Here is an 8,205-nt window from a genome sequence, read left to right as displayed (position 1 = left end):
ATTGTTGAAACAGGAAAAGAAAGCGATTCAGCCGCATCAAGAGGTAATCGAGATGGTAAATGTTGGTACTAAAGAGCAAGTCCGAGAAGTCAAGATAGGGGCTGCGCTTGAGAATAGTGTGAAGCAGAGGCTTATTGTTATGTTGAAAGAGTATGCGGATATCTTTGCTTGGTCCTATGAGGATATGCCTGGTCTTGATACAAATATTGTGGTACACCGTCTACCTCTCAAGGAAGATAGTCCTCCTGTTAAGCAGAAGCTTCGAAGGACTCGCCCAGACATGTCTGAGAAGATTAAGAAAGAGGTTGAGAAACAATTTGATGCTGGCTTTCTTCAAGTTGTGAATTACCCGCCGTGGGTCGCTAATATTGTTCCTGTGCCTAAGAAGGACGGAAAGGTCAGGATGTGTGTGGACTATAGAGATCTTAATAGGGCGAGTCCAAAGGATGATTTTCCTCTTCCTCACATTGATGTGTTGGTGGATAATACTGCTCCTTTCAAAGTGTTTTCCTTCATGGATGGTTTCTCTGGGTACAATCAGATCAAGATGGCACCAGAAGACATGGAGAAAACAACGTTTATCACACCGTGGGGAACTTTCTGCTATAAAGTCATGCCTTTTGGGTTGAAAAACGCAGGGGCAACGTATCAGCGCGCCATGGTGACTCTTTTTCACGACATGATTCACAAAGAGATTGAAGTGTATGTTGACGACATGATTGCAAAGTCTCACACTGAAGAAGAGCACTTGGTTCACTTGCAGAAGTTGTTTGAAAGGCTTCGGGAATTCAGACTGAGGTTGAATCCGAACAAATGCACTTTCGGAGTGCGATCCGGAAAGTTGTTGGGCTTTGTTGTTAGTGGAAAAGGTATTGAGGTCGATCCTGCGAAAATAAAAGCTATACAAGAGATGCCTGAGCCGAGAACAGAAAAAGAGGTTCGTGGTTTCTTAGGGAGATTGAACTACATTGCTAGATTCATCTCTCATCTTACGGCCACTTGTGAACCAATATTCAAATTACTAAGAAAAGATCAGACGGCCAGGTGGAATAACGATTGTCAAAAAGCATTCGAAAAAGTGAAAGAGTATCTGCAGGAACCTCCGATACTAATGCCTCCAGTTCCAGGAAGGCCTTTGATTATGTACCTCACAGTTCTTGAAAACTCAATGGGATGTGTGCTGGGTCAACATGACGAGTCTGGCCGAAAAGAGCATGCAATATACTACCTTAGCAAAAAGTTTACCGACTGTGAATCCCGATACTCACTGCTCGAGAAAACTTGCTGTGCTTTGGTGTGGGCTGCTCGCCGGCTGAGGCAGTATATGTTGGTTCACACCACCTTACTGATTTCCAAGATGGATCCTATTAAGTATGTCTTTGAGAAGCCCGCTCTTTCCGGAAGAGTAGCCAGGTGGCAAATGATTTTGACTGAATATGATATCCAGTATACTACCCAGAAAGCTATCAAAGGTAGTGTGTTGGCGGATTATCTTGCGCATCAGCCGGTCGAAGATTATGAACCGATGAAGTTTGAATTCCCCGATGAGGATGTGTTGTACATCAGAGATTGTAACATTCCCGGACCAGAGGAAGGACCCGAACCAGGATCGCGATGGACGCTCGTGTTCGACGGTGCCTCTAATGCACTCGGGAATGGTGTTGGAGCTGTAATTACTTCTCCATCAGGTTTTCATATTCCATTTACAGCCAGAATCTGTTTTGATTGCACTAATAACATGGCTGAATATGAAGCCTGCATTTATGGTATCGAAGCTGCGATTGATTTGCGAATCAAGTACTTGAAAGTTTATGGGGATTCCAATCTTGTCATTAGCCAGATCAATGGAGATTGGGAAACTCGCCATCAGAATCTGATTCCATACAGGGAGCATGTGATGAGACTCATTCCGTATTTTGATGAGATCACATTCGAGCATATTTCTAGAGAAGAGAACAATCTTGCTGATGCTCTCGCTACCTTGGCTTCCATGTTCAAAGTGAAATGGGCCAATGAAGCGCCTAACATCACCATCAATAGGTTGGACGAACCAGCATTTTGCTTTGAGGCTGATGTTGAACTGGATGGTAATCCCTGGTATCATGATATCAAAAAGTTCCTCGAAACTCAAGAGTATCCTCCCGAAGCGTCGGTGACTGATAAGAAGTTTCTGAGAAGGTTTGCAGCTAAGTTTTACCTCAACGGTGGTGTATTGTACAAGAGGCATCATGACGGTGTGTTGCTCCGATGTGTTGTGAAGGAAGAAGCTTCAAAAATCATAGAGGAAATGCACGAAGGCGAGTTTGGTACCCATTCAAGTGGGCATACAATGGCTAAGAAGATCTTGAGGGCTGGTTACTATTGGTCCACTATGGAAACTGATTGTCATAACCATGTCAGAATTTGTCACAAGTGCCAGATTTATGCTGACAAAGTGCACGTGCCGCCTGTGCCGTTGAATGTTTTGACTTCTCCGTGGCCTTTTGCAATGTGGGGCATTGATATGATTGGAGAGATTAAGCCTACTGCTTCTAATGGGCATCGCTTCATTTTTGTTGCCATCGATTACTTCACCAAGTGGGTTGAAGCCGCATCTTATGCGAATGTCACCAAGCAAGTGATTACTCGCTTTATCAAGCACAACATAATATGCCGTTATGGGATTCCTGAGAAGATCATTACTGATAATGGATCGAATCTCAATAACAAGATGATGAAGGAGCTTTGCGAGTCCTTCAAGATCAAGCATCACAATTCTTCTCCGTATCGTCCAAAGATGAATGGCGCTGTTGAAGCGGCCAACAAGAACATTAAGAAGATTGTGCAGAAGATGGTAGTGACCTACCGAGATTGGCACGAGATGTTGCCTTTCGCCTTGCATGGCTATCGCACCTCTGTGCGTACATCGACTGGGGCAACTCCTTTCTCACTTGTTTATGGCATGGAAGCGGTATTGCCTGTTGAAGTTGAGATTCCTTCCTTGAGGATTATGAAAGACGTCGAGCTTGACGAGTCAGAATGGGTACAAAATCGGATGGATCAGTTGAACCTCATTGATGAAAAACGCTTAGCGGCCATCGGACATGGTCAGGTGTACCAAAAGAAGATGAGGAAAGCTTTTGACAAGCAGGTGCGACCCCAAAGCTACAAGCCAGGTGATCTGGTACTCAAAAGAATCATTCTCCCTCAAGGCGATCCTCGAGGCAAGTGGACTCCGACGTATGAAGGCCCCTTTGTTGTGCAGAAAGTATTCTCTGGCGGCGCCATGATGCTTGCAACAATGGATGGCGAGAACTTTCCGCACCCTGTGAACGCAGATGTAGTCAAAAAATACTTCGCATAGACCTGATAAAAAAAAAAGAAAAAAAAAAGAAAGAAAAAAGAAGAAAAAAAAAAGAGAAAAGAAAATGAATCAGGCAAAAGAATGAAAAAGAAACTAATATACCCGCTAAGTTGAAAACCCGAAAGGGCGGCTTAGGCAAAAAAGGGACAAAAGCGAACGACTACATCTCGCATGCCACCATGGCAATCACTCTTCATACATGCTTAGGGCTCCCGACCGAGGGATAAGCAAGACTCCGTGTTCTTGAGTTTGCACCTGGCAACTCAAATCCCTAAAGCATTCTCCAATTCCAATCGTCATGCTTAGGGCTCCCGACCGAGGGATAAGCAAGACTCCGTGTTCTTGAGTTTGCACCTGGCAACTCAAATCCCTAAAGCATTCTCCAATTCCAATCGTCGTGTTTAGGGCTCCCGACCGAGGGATAAGCAAGACTCCGTGTTCTTGAGTTTGCACCTGGCAACTCAAATCCCTAAAGCACCCACCAAACCCCGTCGGGTCCACAAGTTCGGTGACATTATCAGATCGGGCAGTGATCAATCCTAATGAGTACGGTCTTCCAAAGCAAGGAGATGAGAACGTCGAGATTATAAAAGTGATAGCGGGATCGAAACTAATGGATATCCGTTTCACATTGCCATTTCTCTTGTATTCAAAAATTGTGTGGTTACCTCTTACTAGGAACTACTTCTGAAAATTATATGCCTTTCTTACGAGCGCTTTCGTTCTCAATTAATAAAGATCTTTCTATCTTAAACAGCTGTTTTCTTTTACTGTTTTGTTTGCATAAAACGTCCTGAGTTTGTGTTAAACTTTGCATATGAAAACTGCATTGCTTTTACAATACATGACTAGAAATGATAAAAAACCTTGAATTTGCTTCGAAGTCTTGTGTAACCAAGATGCCATGCTATATCTTGGGGCGTCTTCATGTGTTTTACCTCGCAGGTACCATCCTTTCAAGTATGCTATGTCTGCGCGTTGGTGGATCTATCCAAACAGGAGGTTCTCACTCCCCAGCTAAGCGCATCTTAATGAAATTTCCTCATTCTCTCCAGCTGAGTGCGCACGAAGGAGATTTCTTCATGTCATATCCTCAGCAAAGCACGTCTCAATGCAAACTCCGTGTTTCAGAAGCCTTATTCCCCGGTGGAATATCTTCTCCCCAAGTTGAATCATGATTGAATGGTATCTGATTCCCTAGTAAGCTCTTAATGAGGTTCCTTGACCGAGATCCTCATTCTCCCCAGTAGAGCGTTTCTCTCCCCAACAGATTAACCTGTTTTCCCCAGGAGAGTCATCTTATTCCCCAGCGGACTGCTTCTCTCCCTAACAGGGTGACCTATTTTCCCCACAAGAGTCATCTTATGCCCCAGTGGAGTTGTCTTAACAAAAGGTTCTTATGCTAAGTTCCTTATCCCCAGCGAATTTCTCATATCCCTAGCGGATCGATATGCGGAAGTATTCATCTTCCCCACTGAGTTCTCTCCTCAGCAGAGGTTCGCATGCATCCTCAGCAGAATCTGCATCCTTCGAGGATTTCCCCAGCGGAATACTTTATCCCCTAGCAAGTCTGTCACTCCTCGCCAGGGTTATCTTTATGACTTGCTCTTATCTCCACATCCCCAGTGTATCGAAGATTGGCTTCCCCAGCAAGGTTCGCCAGGATATTCCCCGAGTTCAGTGGGATGCTCTTATCCTCAAGCAGGATTCATTCCCCAAGCAGAGCTCGCATCCAGATTTGATCGTCTCCAGCAGATTTCTGATCCATCTTTGCCAGCTTGCAGTCTGTGACTTCTGGTCACTCATCTTGTCCTCCCCGCAGAGTTCCATGCTCTCTCCAGGACTTCTTCAGCAAATCAGTGCTCCTCCGCTGTTTCCCCAAGCAGCGTCTGAATCATGCATCATTTGCATAGCATTCTCAAAAGCGTGTAGCGTCTTCCTTCTCGGGAACGTTATTCCATACACATTCATACATGCATCATGCATAAATCATATCATGTCTGTCTCTTTTCTGCAGGAAAGTTACCCAGATTTCAAATGCTCCCCAGAGAGCAATATTCGCCTAGTCATTACAGGCGCTTATCCTGATGCTTTGTCATTCAGAAGAGGATTGTTCTACTTATTTTCTGACGCAGTTCAGATCAGTTCAAAGACATTCCTATTCCCGATGTCCCCAGATCGGTGGAAGATATTTGTTCCTATCCAGTTTCAGATTAGTTGAAGGAACCGCCTCCGGATCTCTATAGATCTTCCGAAGGAGCAAGCCTTCTGATACATCAGATCAGTTGGAAATATCTACTCCCTGACGATTTAGTTCGTTCAGAAGAAGAAATTCGTTTGCCCAGTCCTGATGCTTAACCATCAGTTGAAGACGTTTTCTTTACCCGACGTACACAGTTCGGAAGAAACATCCGTTCCTATCCTAATATCCAGTTTCAGATTAGTTGAAGGAACCGCCTCCGGATCCCCGAGATCTTACTAAGGAGCAAGCCACTGATATCATTAGATCAGATGGAGATGTTTGCCTGATCGACTTTGTCCTTCAGATGAAGATTGTCCTACTTATTTTCTAGCATCATGTCTAGATCAGTTTAAAGGCATTCTTTCCCCGGCGTACACAGTTCGGAAGAGATATTGTTCTTATCCTGATTACCAGTTCAGTTGAAAGAACCGCCTCCAGATCCCCGTGGTCTTACGAAGGAGCTAGCCGCTAATTCCCAGATTAGTAGGAATATCTACCTGATGATTTAATTGCATCAGAAGAGATGTCTGCCCAGATTCCCAGATCTTGATTCCCAGATCAGAGATACCTATTACCCGTTGATGCCCAGATCAACCGGCGTATCTCCTTCGATTCCCAGATCGACCTAAGACATCTATCCCGATGCAAGTTCGGAGACATCTGCTACGTTTGATACTCAGATCATTCGAGATGTTCCTTCTCTTGATAACCAGATCATTTGAAGTGTTTCCCCTGCCTGTGGGTGCCCGTTCCTCCTTTTTCACAAGTTGGAGCATATTTATTATCCGGATCAATTGAAGTTTTTTCTCCTCGCCTGCGGGGTGGTACATTCCTTCTTCATTGCAAGTTGGAATCTTCTATTGATCAAGAGCGCAAATTTTCGAGTTCATTCTGGTATTCAATCTCCTTCCACCTCAACGGTTCGAAACTTTCGTTTCTCACTCGTCAGGTTCAAGAAGTTTGAATAGGGGCAGCTGTTGCACCCCAAAATTTGCCCTCTTTATTCGAGCTATAAGTTAATAATGACGTTTATTTCGTCATTTCAAAATTGAAGAAAAATAATAAAGAGTTTTCATGGGTTTAAGAAGAAAGGCGTGAAAAATGGTTTAAACAGTGGAAATACGAGAAAAATTCGCAAGTCATATTTGGAAGGTGATATGAGCTTAGTTCCCGCGTTATCTTGACTGTTTCGACGATGTCTACAACTTTCGTGTTCGGCTCGGAAGCTAATTCTTTGAAGAAGGTCGTCGAATTTGCAAATTACTTGAGGTTTCGCAGTGAAAAACGGTGCTGAATGTAGGATTTTCGGACAATAAAAATTCATATCTCACAATCCGCTCGTCGGATTTGCTTGAAAATTTAACTGGAGGTTCGTGTCATCATTATCAAGATTTCATATGTTCGGACCGAAGACCAATTATGCACTGAAAACTCCCAGCATTTTAATGATCGTCGCACTGTTTCGGTGAAAAGTGTGTTTTCGAGTATGTCGCACCTAGTTTGAAAATTCATAACTTCTTCGATTTTTATCGTATGAAGTCCATTCCGGCGGCATTTTCTCAGAAATTTCGGTAGCTTCGTTTCTTCGTCACACATGCTTGTTCAGATTTTGAGCCGAAGATAGAGTTTTATCGAGTTTTTTGAGCGGTACTCACAAAATTCTGCGCAGTCGCACCAGATGAATTGACGTTTCTCGTCATTCAAACGGGCGTGTTTTCTTCATCGCTTATCGGATTGAGGTGATTCTCGCGGCGACGGGTCACAAATTTGGTCATCTTCATAATGGCATCGGTTTCGTTCCGGAATTCAGAGCCGAACCGAGTTTCCTTAAAAGCGAGCCAAATGAGACGCACCGAGGGCAATTTGGACATTTCGCGTTGACAATATATAAACATTTTGCTCTTCACAAATCAAGAGGAGGACTCTCATAACTTCAATTCACCCAAAATAATCAAAAACACTTTCTCTCAATTCTCTCTCATTTCTCTCAAATCAAAACCACAAATTACACAAAACTTTCATCAATATTCATCAATCTTCTTCAAGAATAAAAAACAACATGGATTGAAAAGTGAAGATCGGATCGAAGTTTCTCCTCCTCTCTCCTATACACTTCGCGCGCGCCTCTCTCTCCCCTTGGGATTCACTTTTCGTCTTTGCTTCGCGTTTGCGTTCGTGTCGTGTTGGTGTTCGCGCGTCGGTTTAGATCTTCATCCGGTAAGCTTTCGGATCTTGAATTAAGTGCTTAATTGTTGATCATTATGTGAATTCAAATCTAGATTCATGCTTTGTTCTTGATTAATTGATGATGATGTTTGATTGCGGATGATGGATCTATGATAATTGATGATGATAATTGTTTGTTGATTGAATGATTCGTGTTGATCTTGATTATTTGATTGAATTCGAGATTTACCGGTGAATAGTTGTTGATGATATATTGATAATGCTCTATGAATTAAATATATGCACACAAAGTGTTTGATGATTTGATTAAGAGAATTGTGATGATTTGATAATATTGAGTTGTTGTGAATTAAGGTGCATGTGGATGAATTTTAGAAGTAGGACTTGTTTGGTTCAATTTTAGAATGTGAATTTCAACTTAAGCATGATAATT

The sequence above is a fragment of the Vicia villosa genome, linkage group LG5, assembly GCF_029867415.1.
Source record: "Vicia villosa cultivar HV-30 ecotype Madison, WI linkage group LG5, Vvil1.0, whole genome shotgun sequence".
Taxonomy (NCBI): Eukaryota; Viridiplantae; Streptophyta; class Magnoliopsida; order Fabales; family Fabaceae; genus Vicia; species Vicia villosa.
The sequence above is the reverse complement of the archived record's forward strand: the minus strand, read 5'-3'. Positions refer to the sequence as shown.